The sequence below is a fragment of the Strix uralensis genome, chromosome Z (assembly GCF_047716275.1).
Source record: "Strix uralensis isolate ZFMK-TIS-50842 chromosome Z, bStrUra1, whole genome shotgun sequence".
NCBI lineage: Eukaryota > Metazoa > Chordata > Aves > Strigiformes > Strigidae > Strix > Strix uralensis.
The window spans coordinates 21,493,790-21,508,926 of NC_134012.1; the positions used below are offsets into that span (position 1 = coordinate 21,493,790).

Here is a 15,137-nt window from a genome sequence, read left to right on the forward strand (position 1 = left end):
GCACGCACCCCGGCGCGGCGCGGCGCGGCGGCAGGCAGGGAGCCGGGCGGCGGGGCTGCTATAAATCTGCGGAGCGGTCCGCCTCCCTGCGAGGCACGGCACGGCGCGGCACCGCACCGCACCGCACGGCGCGGAGTCCTCCCCCCGCGGCCCCGCGATGCAGCAGCTGACTCCGGCGGCGAGCCGCTAGGAAGGGACCGGCAGGGAGGGAGAGAGAGAGCGCGTCTTTAAAATCGCCCTTCCATCCCTCTTTTCTTTGTTCCTTTATTTCTCTCTCCCTCCCCTCTTTTTGTTCGGTAGGGTTGCGAAAGGAGGGTAGTCCTGTCAGTCTCTCTCTCTTTGAGTTCTCCCCTTTTTATTTTTGAATTGTCTTTTTTTTTTTTTTTCCCCCTCGATTTTTTTCCCCCAGTGTTGGACTGTTGGGGGAGGGGGGGGGAGAGGATTTTTTTGTTTTGTTTTGGGTTCTGGGGGTTTTTTGCTTCCTTTTAGAACTGTCCCCAATTTAGCTCTTGTGTGTTGTCTTGAGAGAACTATCCATCTGCCTCTTACTCCTCTTTATTGAGAGAACTGCACCGTTACTTTTTTTTTTTTTTTTTTTTTTTTTTTAAGCCGAGGAGAGGAAGGTAAGTTGTGGCTTGATTCTTTCCGTGCTTGTACGTGTGCGATAGGGTCCACGCGAATGCCCGAGGTGCATGCCCTGTAGCATTACCTTCATTACCTATGTTTGCTCCGTATTAACATCGTTGGTGCCGACGGCGCTGAATAAGGCGGTTCGTGCACATGGCAGCGCGCCTGCGGAGCCGAGTTGCTGGAAGCATTTACAGCGTGCAGCCGCGGAAGCTGGGGGACCACAGCGCGCCCGCGCAGGAAGGCGTGCGCATCCCTCCCTCCCTGCCCTGGCCGAGCTGCAAAGTTACCACCACCACGGCGCCCGTCCGGCCCCGGATACGTCCCTTTACGGGGAGCATCCGAAGGGAGGGACCCGCACCGGGCGGGGGACGGGAGGCGTATCGCTTTGAGGCGATAAACCTGCCCTTGCAGATTAGCCGGGATAAGACACACCCCCCCCTCCCCGCGCTAATTGCATTAGCCACACGGCGTTTCGTGTCTTGCTGTGGGGCTGGGAGTCGGCTGCGTGTCAAGGCGCACAAAGACGTAGCCGGCCGGAGCAAAAGCGCGCAGCGCGTATTGTCAGCGGGTGCGGAGGGTGGGCGGCGGGGAGAGGGGAGCCGGTGAGCCCTGGAAACAGTGGTTTAGCGTCGTGGAGGGCCGTGTCTTTTCGTGAAGATGATTAACTTGATGCGGGAGTGGGTGCGTCCCTTTGTTCGGGGCGGCGGCGTAGGCGGGGTGGCGTGTGCGGTGTTCGCGCCTGCGGTGTTTGCGCGGCGGCGGCCCCGATCTCTGTCCGTGGTCCTACCGGTCTGGCGGAGGAGGCGGGGGGTGCGGGGAGCGATCCCCGCAGTGCTCGGGGAAAGTTTGCGTCTGGCTGCCGCGGCGGGGCTCCGAGCGGGGCTGCGGCCAAAGGGACGGACGGGGCGTCCCGTCCTCGGGCGCGTCCTCTCGCCCTCAGTCCCCGCGGCGGTGGGAGGGTCCGGGCAAGGAAGAAGAGGAGGAGAAGGCGATGGTAAGCGCTGGCGCTGCAGCGTGTCCTCCCGGCAAGGACTGGCCCCGAGCACTGCTATTGTTGTTTAATTTATGCCCAGCACGTTGCTCCGAACCCACTTATTTCACATATGAAAATAATTCACCTTGGAGCTGGACGAGCGTGAGGCCCGTGGGTAGTTCGACGCGTTCCGTCAACTCGTTTCCGAGGACCGGTGGTGATGCCGGCGTTGAGGCGGTTTATTTTGACTAGTCCTTGCGCGTTGCCGCGCCGGGAAGGCGGAGGGCACCCCAAGCCGTGCGGCCCCGCCGGGGAGGGGGCCCCCCCTCTCCCAGTGACACCCGCTCGGGCACTCGCTGGGGCGCTCCCCGCGGGACGAGCAGCGGCAGGACCGAAGGAGCGGAGCCTCGGGAGGCTGCCGCGGCGCTCGGCAGCCGCGCTTTCCCGGGGCCGGGGAGGGCGGGGGGGGCGGCGAGGTGGGTTCCTGCCCCGTCGGATGCTGCCGGTGAACGGGACGGTGCTGCCGCAGCGGCTGGTGCCCGCCGCGGGCGCTCCGAGCCAGCACGGCTGCTCGCGGGGGGCAACCGCGGAGTGCTCGCTGCCGCTGCGCCCTGTCGGACGGGCGGCTCGGGAGTTGGTCCGCCCCGCCGGCCCGCTTTGGGAGAGGAGGGAGCGCGGGACCGCCGGGGCTCGGCGTTTTGCAGGGAACGGCGACAAGGCGGGGCAGGCGAACAAGCACCGCGGGGCCCCTACCCCTACCACCCACCGGGGGCCCGACGCCTAAACACCCGCGGGAAGGGGAAAGGCAAGCTCCCACGCCGCCCCAGCCCTGCTCCGTGCAGCCCGCTGCCGCGCTCTGCCTCTCCGCCGCCCGCCCGGCCTTACCGCTGCGGCGGGGAGCGGAGCGGCCGCCGCGGGGTGCCCGCTGGGCCCGGGGGCGCGGCCCCGCGGGCGCGGGGCTTCTTGATTGGCCGCCGGCGGCGTCACTCAGGCGGCGGCCGCGGGGATGGGCGGTGGGGGCCTTTATTAGCCCGCCGCCGCCCTGCTCCCGCGTCCTTGCGGCGGGGCAGCAGCGGCACGACGAGAGGCGGCTTCGGGGCAGCGGACCAGCAGCACCAGAGTCGACGGGTGAGGCGGCATCGGAGCAGCAGCCCCCCCCCGCCCCGTTCTCCCTGCCCCGGGCGGCAGCAGCAGCCGCCACGCTCCGCGGGACCTGCCGTCAGAGCCCCCCGGGACAGAGGGCAGCGCCGGTTCCCAGCCGCTGAAAGGAGAGCGGGTCGAAGGGTTGGGAAGGGCGCGGAGGCTTGCGCGGAGACGTCGGTGCGGTCCCGGCAAAGGGGCGGCGGGACGCCCAGTGTCGTCCCCCCCCCCGCCTTCCCTCCGGGGCACGCGTGGAGGAGACGCGGGTCCGGAGCGGGGCAGCACCCTTGTCTGGCGGGAGGAGGGGCGGCCTGGGCGGGAGGGAGGCTTGAGTTAGGGGCTGCCGGTGCCTGGCTAGAGCTCCCCAGGAGAAGGGGTGAAGACCCGGCGTCTGTGGAGACCTTCGCCCTCATCTGTTGTTGTAGGGGATCGGAGGTTTTCCGCTGGTATCGGCTTGTTGCGCTCCCGATTGCAAACTCCAGGGTATTCGCGGCGTTACATCGAGAGGGGCTTCTTGCTGCTGACGGTGTTTCTGCGAACGCCTTATCTTTCTTGCCCTTCCCCCTTTCTCGTGCTGGAGGAGCTTCATCGCTTTTTGTTCCCCCTTTAGGACTGTGTGAATGTCCCGTCCCCCCCGTCCCGTTTCGCATGCGAGCACCTGTTCTCTGGACAGAACATTGTTCAGTAAGCCCTCTATTTTGCCTGCTACCTCGCTCTGAATAACTTCCTCCCCCACCTTTCTCTTAGAGGTGACCCTGTCACTGCACCGTGACTCCCGCTCTTCCCGCAAGCTGCTACTTCTCTTCCCCTCTCTTTTTTTTACGTCTTGACCTTCCTCTAACCGGATTGCTCGTTTCTACAATAGTGCACCTGCCGTCTGCCGCCCGCGCCGCCTTCCCCGGCGCAGGAGCTGCCGCCGCCAGAGCCCCGGGGCAGCGCTTGGTGGCGGGTGGAGCCGCTCGGGGGCTGTCGGTAGCTGCGAAGAGGCTGCGGAGGGGGGCTGCCGCTGCAGGGTGTTGCGGCTGCTCCCGGCGCACCTGTGCGGCTGCGGAGCGCCGGGGGGGCGGGAGCCGCTCGGCGTGCGGGGACCGGGCGGCGGGACGCGGGGGCTGCGGGGCCGGTGGCCGCGCTCCCCGCCAAGGGGGAAGGCGCGGTAGCCCCGGGACGACAAGCCGACCCCGTCCAGTTCCGGAGGGGCGGGGGGGTGCCGCCGTGCGAGTGAGCCGCGCTGGCGAAGGGAGCCCGGGGTGGGCGGCTTGTTTGTGTTTGATTTCGGGGGTTGCTTCGTGCTTCAGGTGCAGAGCTCCACGCCGACTTGGCGCGGCCGCCCTGGGTCAGGCGTGAGGGATCACCCCGCCATTTCTGCTTTTGGTAGGGGGCTTGACCTGTGTACTGCCCGCTTGTTCGGTTTGTCCTGCCCTGGAAAAATAGTCTCCGCGCTCTTGCGTTGTGTGCGTGGGGAGTGGGGTGGCTTTGTTTCATCTGCATAGAGCGCTGATGGTAAGAGCTAGTCTTGAGGAGCGAGGCAGCTCAGTATCCCTTTCATCCCCTCTATAATACCCTCTGTACCTCCGTTTATACACAGGTGTAACCTGTTAGAAGAGTAAAACTTAGCGTTATTAAAAAAAAAAAAAAAAAAACACGGAACAATAGCCACCCAAAACTAAATGAAGTGGTCTTACTGTAGTTGATTTAATTGAAGGCTTGAAGACTGAAATGTGTTGCTATATTTATGGAGTTTTGAAGAAAACTTTGGTAATATTGTTTAGTAGCTACATACTTCACAGTCTGTTTTTCTTACAAGTGGTATTTGGTAAAGTAGCAATGCCTCGTGAGTTATTTCACAACACACATGTGTGTATTTTCTTGAAAAGAGGTTCCTGTTTTTTTGTGCTAAAAAGCTCCATGCCGTTTGACTTTGGACATCAAGGCAGAGATAATTAACAAACTGAGGGAGTCCAGAAAATATTCCAGTAAGTGAACCTGTTCTGTTGAGAAAACAGCAGGGTATTAGAATTTCAATTTTGCATTTTTCCTTTTAATCCTGTGGATTCTGAATCCTGAAATGACATTCAGTTTTCTTCCTCCCTCTCTTCCCTGGCCTCTTGGAAACGGGAGTAATCGTTTTAAGACTGGACTTTGAATCTGTTTTATAGCTATTATTCGTAAATAATCTTGTTCACAAATACAGAACTGTTAATTTAGCTAATTTTTAAAATGGGGTATTACTTAATTGGAGAGAAGTGTAGATATGTGAAGTTTTTGCAGTGATATATTGAGAGCATTTGCAACTGTAGGCATGTACAAATGACCTTGAAACTGCTAAGGAATCTTACAACACTTACTAAAATCTGACAAAGCACATATTTAATGCCCCCTTCAAATGTCTTATGACTGTACCTGAACTGATATTTCCACCCAACAATAGCTGGCTTAATTTTGTATGTGTTCATTCTGCTGGAGTGGTTGATCTTTTCTGGATGCAATAGAGATTTTTAATGGCTTTAGTCTTTGCAATGGATACTTCAGTATTTTCATACTTGCATAAATCTCTTCCTATTATTGGCTTAATCATATTAGTATACTATTTCTGCATGTAAATTTATTGTGACTTTCCCATGCTAATGTGATCATCAATTTTCATTCTTCTCCCTGGATTTGTTTTAAATGCTGTTTTTCAGTGAGAGGGGAAGATCCTTTTATCAATGTGTTTTTTGTTGTCATTGATTTATTTATTGCCTCTTCAAAAATTGTGAACTACCACACTTCAGATTGAGCTGCATGACCCCTGTGTATTGAGTTGAAGTTGTTCTGAACAGCTGAGAGATCTGGAGTATCTGCTTTAAAACAACAACAAAAAAAAAAAGACAAAAAGGCATTCGGATTATTTCCCAAGTTTCTGGATAGCAGTATTCAAACTACGGTGAAGCCCCAGGCTGAATTCTGTTAAAGCCCCTGTAACGCTAAACTCGATTTTTGGGGGGATAAAGTTAAGCTTGCTTTATTTAGGGACTAAGTAGGAATTGGACAACCTGTGATCTAGTGTTCTAAAAGCCCAAGGAATACTTCAGCCTTCCTGTGCTTCTTTAAGTCAGTGCCATGGCAGAGGTGGACTTTGCAAGTAAAAATAGTACAAGGATGCAAGCTCAAGCTCCTTCCTAGTCAGAGGGATGTTGAAATGCTGCTTTTAGAGGTAGAACTCTTGCTGTCTTACAGTGTAATGGCGTTTGATTATATTTGTTGCCACTGATGTTCTTCATAGCAATAAAACTGATTGTTAGCTAATGGATAAACTCGATTTGTGATGAATATACATTTCAATCTTGCTTTAAAGCCATCTTTGCTTTTGCAGTAATGCTTTTCTAATAGATTCTAGTATCTACAGAGGGCAGTGAATGTTACCAGCTGTTGCTAAGACTTTAAAGGTGAGAGAATGTTGCCTTTGTGCACAGAGCTTTCTTTTCTTGACAGCCCCCAAATCAATTGAAAAATCACAGTGCTATCCAGCAGGATTAGTTGATGGTGCTTTGGGTTTCGACATCTGTAGTTCCAATTCTGAAGGAAGCCACTACATGTTTTTTGATCTGTTGCCTGTGTAAATCTACCTAATTTGATTTACTCAGAAGGTTTAGTTCTGCAGAAGCTGGTATAACATAGTTAGAATTCACAGCTTTTAGCTACTACAACCAGTGGGCCAGATCAGGATGTCTTATTGCCTAATCCTTGTTCTTGAAACTTAAAAAGTCATCCTGAGTTTCTGGTGGCAAAATAAGAGGCAGGCTCCTTGGTTGATTCCCACTGAAGCTTGGAGAAACTGCCAATATAGAGCAAGCTGCTTCTGCCCAGTAGGCATTGCTGTTGATTTGTGGGGACTCCTAGCATCTAATATTTTGCTACTGAGCAACTAAATATCATGCTAAATTTGACAGAGGCTGTGCTTAGAGAACAGCTAATTGGTGGTGTTCCCTGTATTTGGAAGTGCTTGCTGTTTTGTGTAGACTTTTTGACATACAGTTCTGTATGCTAAAAGTATACCTTGGAAAGATGACCTCAGTGAAACACTTGGCTTTAGCAGTGAGTGTTTTGGTAGGGAGTGCAGTTTTTCAGCTTTAAAACTAAGTGAAATAGTTGCAAACAGCTTATGGCAGAAATCTTAGGAAAACGATACTGTCTCAAAAACTTATTTTAAAATTCTAAACCCACATCAAGTTTTTGAAATAGCTCACAGTCTAAATCTGACTTTACTGGCAAAATATCTGGAGTTTTAGGAGCAGTAATTATATGACAAAAATTGTAATGGGAAGGTCTTACTTGCATACATTTGAAAAATGCAAATTGGGAACAAGCTGAAGCTTTCCAGATGGAGCTTAAACTAGTGTCACACTGTTTTCTGTTCTGTTGTGAGCCACTGTTCCTCGTGGTACTCTAGTACTTAAGCAACAGGGGTTTCCATTTGTTTTGATATCATAGTAAGCCCAGACATAATGCAGGTTTGGGAAAAGCTATAGTTTCCTATTAAAAAGTTGGGATGAGTGTTGGGTGTTTAAATGTCTTAGCCACACCTCGCTATTGTGAATGCACCAGCCTAGGATCAGAATGAGAATCATTCTAGGCAGTTCTAGGCTTCACTTCATGAAACATTTGTGATACTGATTCTCCATTCCCTCATACAATCCTGACATTGCTTGTGACTCAGATGGTGCTGCTGCTGGTCAGAAACTGCACAAATAGATGCTTAGACTAGATGAGGCTGTAAGATGTTGCAAAGATGAGTATCTTGGTTTGCTGTGTTTAGTAAAAACCAGGTATGTCACAGTAAACCTGCAATGGTTGACCAAATGACTCGGAAGCTGGAAAATACTGAAGTGCTGGGACACTGTAGGATGGTCTTAAGGGCTCCAGACACTTCCTCTGGTCTTCAGTTGGCTGTGGTGTAGATTTAGAAAATGTTCTATGCTGGGCAGTTGCTGGATTGCTAGAATGTAGTGTAATGTGTATGTGCAGTTTCTTGACTACTTAATACCTGAGTACTGGTAAAATAGGGAAAACTTAAACATTCAAATGGCTTGTAAAACAGTCTGCACAGAGGTAGGAAAGGCTGTTCAAGATGTCCTACTCACTGTGATGTATTGAGCAGCCTTTCTGTAGGTCTGTGCTAGCTGCATTTGCTTTCAGACTCCTCAGGATGAGGTTGTTTAACCAAGTACTTACTCAGGTTTAACTGAATAAGCTTTATGTATTTTTGTGAAATGAAACTGCCGTTGCATGATTACTAGAGTACTGATGTTCTTCTATAATTTAAATCTTAATGACAGAAGTGAAATAAGTAGGATTTGTTTTACAAAATGGATGAAGAGAGTTAATTTCTGGGAAATTCAGATAAATATCTGTAGACAAATGCCTTAGTCACTTTAATTTACAAGGTTTGAGAGGAAAAGATTCAGCTATGGAAAGGGAAAAGTAATTTAAATTCAGCTTCTCTGCTAGTAGGGTCCCTGCTTCTTAACGTGTTGATAATATTTTTCAATACTATTCTTATCTACTTTTTCAGAAGTAGAATTATGGTCAGAAGGGTTACTTGGAGTCAACTTCCCTGTGGCTTTTCACACTGATGTGTGTATTTGAGAATTTTGAATGTAGAGCTGTGTCTCTGTATAGCAAGATCTGGACAGGCAACTTCTGTGTGCAGGGGCCTGCAGGGCTTGTTCTGTGTAATGGCATGGGAAAACTTACTGTTCATATACCTTAATGTAGATACAATCAGCTAAGGATTGCATGGTTTTATCTGTTAATAATGGAACTATAAATTGCCTTCAAGAAACAGAGTTCCCCATTTTAGGCTTGCTGCAGTGGATATCAAAAGTGAGAAAATAAATACCTAAACACTAGAAACAGGGCAAGGGTTTGTCAGCCTAGTGTTCTTACTTGGCCTCATGAGCTTGGCACTCCCTGTTTTGTAGATGTTTGTGGTGTGTGGTTTTTAGCTTTAGTTCTATAGTGGAGCACTCCACCACTTCTTACCTGTGATTAACTTCAGTATTTTCATGGTACCTGTGAATGCATTCTTGAAGTTACGGTCTCCTGTACTGCTGCAGAAACAGCTGTGCCTGAACTTAAGCAGCACCTTTGGAGAAGAGTATGCTGAATGGCCAAATAGCTTTTGATAGCTTACAGAGCCGGGGGGCACAAATGCACTTGTTTACCAACAGAAACAGTTAAGGTTCCTGCAGCATTGCTCCAGGTGACCCTGTGAGAAGTGCATGCAAGGTGGGGAAGAGGAGGAGGTCTCTTGGAACTCTGATCTAGTAAAGGGTGTTTCTGCCGATGAAGCTGGCTGCAGGAGGGAGCAGGTATTGTGGCCATCATGGCAGAGGAGAAGATTGTTAGGGGGTATTTGGACTTCTGAATTTGCTTTGAGCAAGTGGGTAGTACATCACAAAAATGGTAGCAGCATATGTGCCTTCACTGTGTTCTCATTTCATTTTTGTAATGGAGTCCTTGTTTTGGTGCCATGTGTTTTGTTCATCCATTAGCCTTAAATTTCGTATGTATCAACCCAGTTTAAAGGCAGAACAAGATCTTGGGATTTATTTACTTTTTTCTGTATCTACTGTTCATCTCTAGTCTTGAACCAGCAAACATAACTCGGAAAAGGTGTGAACACTATTGCTTTCGTAAAACAATTGATTTAAGAAGGGCTTCTAAATCTTTTACGTTTAAATATTGAAATCCTAATACCTGCTATAACTGTAATGATATTATTTTTATCTCTAGTAACATGCCTAGAAATCTCGTCAGACTTGCTGCTGTGGTTCCTTTCTACCCAAATATGCATTAGAAACTGCTTTCTGTTTCCAAAAGAGGGACAACTAAAGTCATAATTCTAAAACACCATATGCTTCTTGTATCAAACTATGTGTGTACTGCATGCATGCAGTAGTGAAGAAATTGGTTTATTAATGAGTTTAACTTTTTAATTTTGATGTGCTTGCATCTTGAGCTATAACCCAAAATTGAGTTCCTGACCTAAAACTGCTATTGCTAATCTGGCCAGAGCACGCATTCTGAAGGGAACTGGAAAATTGCTGACAAAGTGAACTGCATGAAGTGAGGAAGACTTTAGAAGCTGCTTTTGCATTCAGATAGCTAAACTGTGAAACTTGGCATAGCAATAGCACTTGCCTTGGACTGCATCCATGGTTGAGATGTTGGTAGGCAAGATGAGAATTACAGCCTCATTAACCAACTGAGTAGCTGAATTTTTTTCTATAACAGTTGAACAAACTGAAAGGAAATTAAATGGAGTCATGCTTGTCTTTTGATAAAGGCTATTTTTATAAGGAGAGTAGTTCTTGTAGTGAAATTCCTCTGAACCATTGCAGCTGAAGGATATAAAACTAGCCATCCTGATGGAGACCAAATGCTTTTTTTGGATATAGCTCTGATGGTCAAGGATCTCTTCTCTGCTGAAATTATAACTGGGCTGTAGGGTTGCTTTTTTCTATGGAAGGTTTCTTGCAGAGCTCTGTGTATGAGATAGTGACTGCTTCCACATCGAGTGGTGTAACACAGATTATGCATACAAAGGTCTGAGCAACCTAACTAGTGGAAGATGTCAGGGGTGCTGGAACTAGATGATATTTAAAGGTCTCTTCCAACCCAAACCATTCTGTGGATATATGATAAAGTGTCTGTGAGGGGGACTTTCTGTTCCATTAGGAGGAATGTAGATTTCAATATTAATTTTTGGATTTGATAATCTAGTCTTACAGAAGTAGCTGTTACAAATGGAGTAGATACTGCAGACTCCTGCTGTGGTGAAAGTGCAACCTGTTTTTCTGCTTTTGTGGATAGGGCCTTTTTTCATCTTTACAAATATTTCATGTGTGTCACCAGCTGGAGTTAGGATTACATGTTCTGAAACACGTGTAGGTGTTTTGCAACAAGGAATGTCAGTGTTCCTGAAGAAGTGCTAAGTCAAATTGCCCGTCTTTGGTGTGAATTGCATAGAATGATCAAATGCACCAGGTTTTCTGTTTGAAACAATGAATGAGAACAGAAAAAGAGTTGATCGTTTCTGTAGGAACAGTTTCCTTTTCTGACTTAAACTAATTGTGTGGTATCAGATTTAATTTACACTTCTGCATATCAGTCTTGCATAATCTTGGTATGTACTCTGAGTGCCCAGGATCGAGGACCTAATTTTAGTGACTGTTGCTAATAATTGCTCAAATATTCTAGTACTGAAAATTAATGACTATCTAATTGTAACTGTCCTCCTGTTTGTTAAATTGGGTTGACTTGCCCTTTTAAAAACTGATTTATATATCTTTTCATTACTTGCTTACCTAAGAAGGCTGTGCTACTTTTATCTGTATACATCTGAAAAATCTGACTGTTAGGCTATTAGGAAGAGCTGTAAGCATGTGATTTTAATGAGTTTAGTCCAAATTAAGATAACTGAGTAAATTCCTGTCAAATTCAGTACATCTATGCAGGACTCTTTACTAACCTACATAAATGGATATGAAATAGTACATTCAGGTGCAGCATGATGTAGACAACATCTAATACTACCTTAGGCAGCTTTGAACACTTAAATGTGGATGTAGGTGTTTTTATGTGTAATATGTATGCACTGAAGGGTTATTTAATCCTGTGGATTATAAATGGAAAATATGGAAGTTGTACAGCAGGATTAAATGGGAATAGGAGCATCAATTTCTTGAAACCTAAAAGTATTTGCAGTATTGTGGCTGTAACAAAGAGGTGAAGATGCCTTTCATATTAAAATGCAAGATTAATAATTTGAGCAGTGTCTATGACCCAAATTTGAGAACCTGTAAAGCTGATCAGTCTCTTGAGACATCTGTTAAGGAATGCCTTGGCTCCATTTAACTTGTAATGCTCTTTGAAAAGTCAGCAGACAGTGGGTATAGCTCATGAGTCCTTAGCTTCCAGATGTGCCCTTTCTTCTGGTATGTGTCAGTTCTGTTTGTTCTTGACTTGAAGATTAGCTTACTTGCATGCTTATGACACTACAGTGTTAAGTCAGTGACAATCTCCAAATCGAAACTTTGGTGGCATCATCATGCTCTCATGTTAAACACTTTAAAAAGTTTGCTGGAAGGCTCATGCTGTTTCATGGTCTACTCGCTACAGATGTTCTGCTCTGTTTTGTCTTGAACATGGATGGGCAAGCATTGAAGATTTTTTTTCTTAATCATAGATGGTAGTTTTTTGTAGGTTTTAAATTTGGCCAGGGAAGTTATGCACTGTATCTCCTAAGCTGAAGCATCATTTTCCACACCCTTGTGAACCAAAAAGTGTCAGACTAGTCTTTTAGCTATTGGATCAAGAAAAGCATTCCCTGAGGAGCAATTTCCCACAGGTGGCTTTCTGTATGAGGCAACCTGAGTTGAGAGCCTAAGCCTTTCTTGCTGCTGATAGCTGTTGTTCAGAATTGATGCTTTGTGTGTAGCACTAAACTAGATGGGACTAAATGGTGAGAAGCTATTCCCATAGCAGAGGGACCTCTATGCCCAGCTCCCTCTGTAGGTAGTTTATGAAGCAGGCTGCTTCCTTGCTTATCCTTCTATGGGGATTTCTAAAAGTAGTTTTTCTCCTCTCCTTACTCTTTCTCTACTCCAGCAAAACAAATCTCCCATATGTCTTAATCTGAAGCTGGAAGGGTGAAGTTGCTTTAGGTGACCTTGGAAATGTCTTGGTTTTAACCAGCTGGTGTCGGTTCCCGTAGAGACTGTTTGGTGAAGCCAGTGGCTTGCAGAGGCAGATGTAGACCCCCTGGGGCCTGCCATGGTGGTTTGGAAGATGCTGAAGAAGTGACCAAGCCGCTGGGAGGATGCCACTGGGCTTGTCTGGGCTTGAGGAGTCAGGGCAGAGGAAACACCATATACCAGGGGTGATGGATCTCACTTCTGCATGCAGATGAGGGCAAAATGACCTATTTCAGTCTCTCTATCAGGAATTTGAAACTTTGACCCAAAATAGTATGGGAAGAATGAGCTTTGTCCAGTAGTTTATCTTGCTGCAAGTCAGTGCAGGACTTCATATAGTCATAGGCACCCAGATGGGGTGCTTCACCCCAGGAAAATACTTCTGTTATTACTTGTGTAGTTCTGTGCTGGCTGAGAAATAGAAGCTTTGTCTGAAGTGTCAGCACTTTTCATAAATTGCTGTGGTTCTCCTGAACTTCCTGCATTTTGCCAGGAAAGCTGCAACTGAGGAAACTTAAGACTTTGAGGAGGACTCACTCTTCTTTCTCCAACTAGGAACTTCCTAGTTGGATAATGTTGATCTGTGTCTGGACTTGAGTGAGAGCTGGCTGCCTGACTTTCCCTCAGTGGAGCGGTAGCTTGCTCTCTTGGGTTTCCAAGGCGGGGTTTCTCAGCAGGGTGAACTCTCTGGGAGGCGGTCAGGGGCTGTGTATACCAGACATGGACGGTTCCAGCCAAATCCACAACCTCATCACTGCAGGAGCAGTCAGGCCTGTTGGGGGAGTCTGTGGTACATTTTGAAAATCTAATTAAGAAAGAACAAAATGCACAGGTGGAGAAGAATGGGGGGGGGGGGGGGGCAAGTGTGAGGAAACGGCCCTGCAAATGTGGAGGTCGGAGGAGGAGGTGATGCCACTAGACCAGGGCAGGCATGGCCCTGCATCCTGGGGAGACCATGGTGGAGCAGGCCTTTCCCTGGAGGCCATGGAGAAGACTGCTGGAGCATGTACATGCACGGCAGCCCGTGGAGGACTCTGTGCCATAGGAGGTGAATATTTCCTGAAGGGGCTGCTGGCTGTGGAGGGCCCTTGCTGGAGCAGGGGGGAAGGTGTCTATAAACCTCCATCCCCCTTGCTGCACTGGAGGGTGGTAGGGAGGAGGCAGAGGAGTCAGGAATGAGGGACTGAAATTGAGCCAGGGAAGATGGGAGTGGGGGTGAGGGGAAGGTGTTTTCATTTTGGCTCTGTTTGTCACTAGCTAAATCCATTTTAATTGGCAATACATTAAATTTTTCTTGAGTCCATTTTGCCTGTGATACTAATAGGTAAGTGATTTCTGTGTCTCTTTCTTGATCCATGAGCTTTTTCATCCTGTTTTTTCCCCCTGTCCTGTTGGAGGCTGTGCAGGCATCTGACAAGCCCACCGTGGGTCACAGGTCAGTTAGTCTGTGTCATAGGGCAGTGAATTTCAGAAATGGGCTGTGTACTGGTGCCCAGACATAGTTGGCTAAGCAGAACAATATGTACGGGTGAAGATGGCTGTGCTCTGTTAAAAGGCTTCTGAATTTAGGTATGTCTCCTCTAATGTTTGTGTGCCTGTGAGATGTGGCTTCTCCAAACTGTCACCTGGTTAACAAGGAATAACCAGGCTTTCAAAGTGGCCCAGGAATGTGCGTCCAGGGTGTTATTAGTAAAAGGCTTTGTATTTTCATCTGTACTCCCAAATTGTGCTTACAGGAAGAGATGGTTGCTGTCTGTAAGTATTGTAGGTCTCCAGGCAAGATAGCTTCTAGATGCATTTATGTATGAGTACCTGACTGGCAGCAGATTTTTGTCTTCATTTATACTGGCATTTGATAAAGTTTTTAAATGTTTGTGGAAACAGGTATTTCTGTCAGAGCAGATATTCCTGACAGCCACAGATCCTGTCCTTCTGTCACGTCCCGCTCAGATGAGGGAGACAAGTGACTCAGATTCACAAATCCCCAATGGAGTGGACAACAAGTCTCCAAGTCCAAACATTTATTAACTACCCACAATGTACTAATTGAACACATGATAATTGGCTAAGTATATAGCAAGTTGTGGCAAGCAATACAATATGCCTTGCATTTCTTAATGGGAAAGGGAAAAGAGAGAGATAGAGGGAATGGGGAAATACAGATCACTGGTCTGGGTTTCTGTGCTGATCCTGCCAGTGAGGGTTCCAGGAGGCAGCCGTCTTTCACTTGCATCCGTCTTCTTCACTTCACTGCACTCTCCAGGGCCTCCCCCTTTCTTCACCCCCCCCTTGATTTATACACACTTTCCTTGGATCTGTCCCCTAGGTTGACCCACATACCTACATATCCCATGTACGGGGAGGGGTAGGGTAGGGTGTTTCATGGGATGATGTAATTAGCATGATCATGTTAGCCTTCGTTAGCATATTGAGGGTGTTAACTTTAATATGCATTTCGTGGATAATGAAGCAAAGGTCATTCACCGGACAGATGGCCCTTGAAATTTGTCCAGGTGCACCAGAGCAGAACTGTCCTTTCTCCACAGGGCTCCCTTCTCCAGCTGCATCTTGTGTTATTGGGGCAGCCTTATCAGCTTCAACCTCCACAGAATGCACCCTGTGACTTAGTTTTGTCTTGCAAGTGTTTGAGGCATTTC

General features: G+C 48.0%; 1 protein-coding gene across 9 annotated transcripts in view; it reads left to right on the top strand.

The window, feature by feature from the left end:
• Positions 1 to 15,137, top strand: part of ELAVL2 (ELAV like RNA binding protein 2) — a 102,902-nt gene continuing 87,765 nt past the window's right edge. For 4 of the 9 annotated variants that reach the window (XM_074856139.1, XM_074856142.1, XM_074856145.1 and 1 more), the window contains exon 1: positions 1 to 623. The gene's annotated coding sequence lies outside the window, so the exon portion shown is untranslated. Of the gene's footprint in view, positions 624 to 1,245; positions 1,312 to 2,676; positions 2,732 to 15,137 lie in introns of those variants that run through there. The other 5 variants (XM_074856138.1, XM_074856141.1, XM_074856140.1 and 2 more) reach the window with 4 other exon arrangements.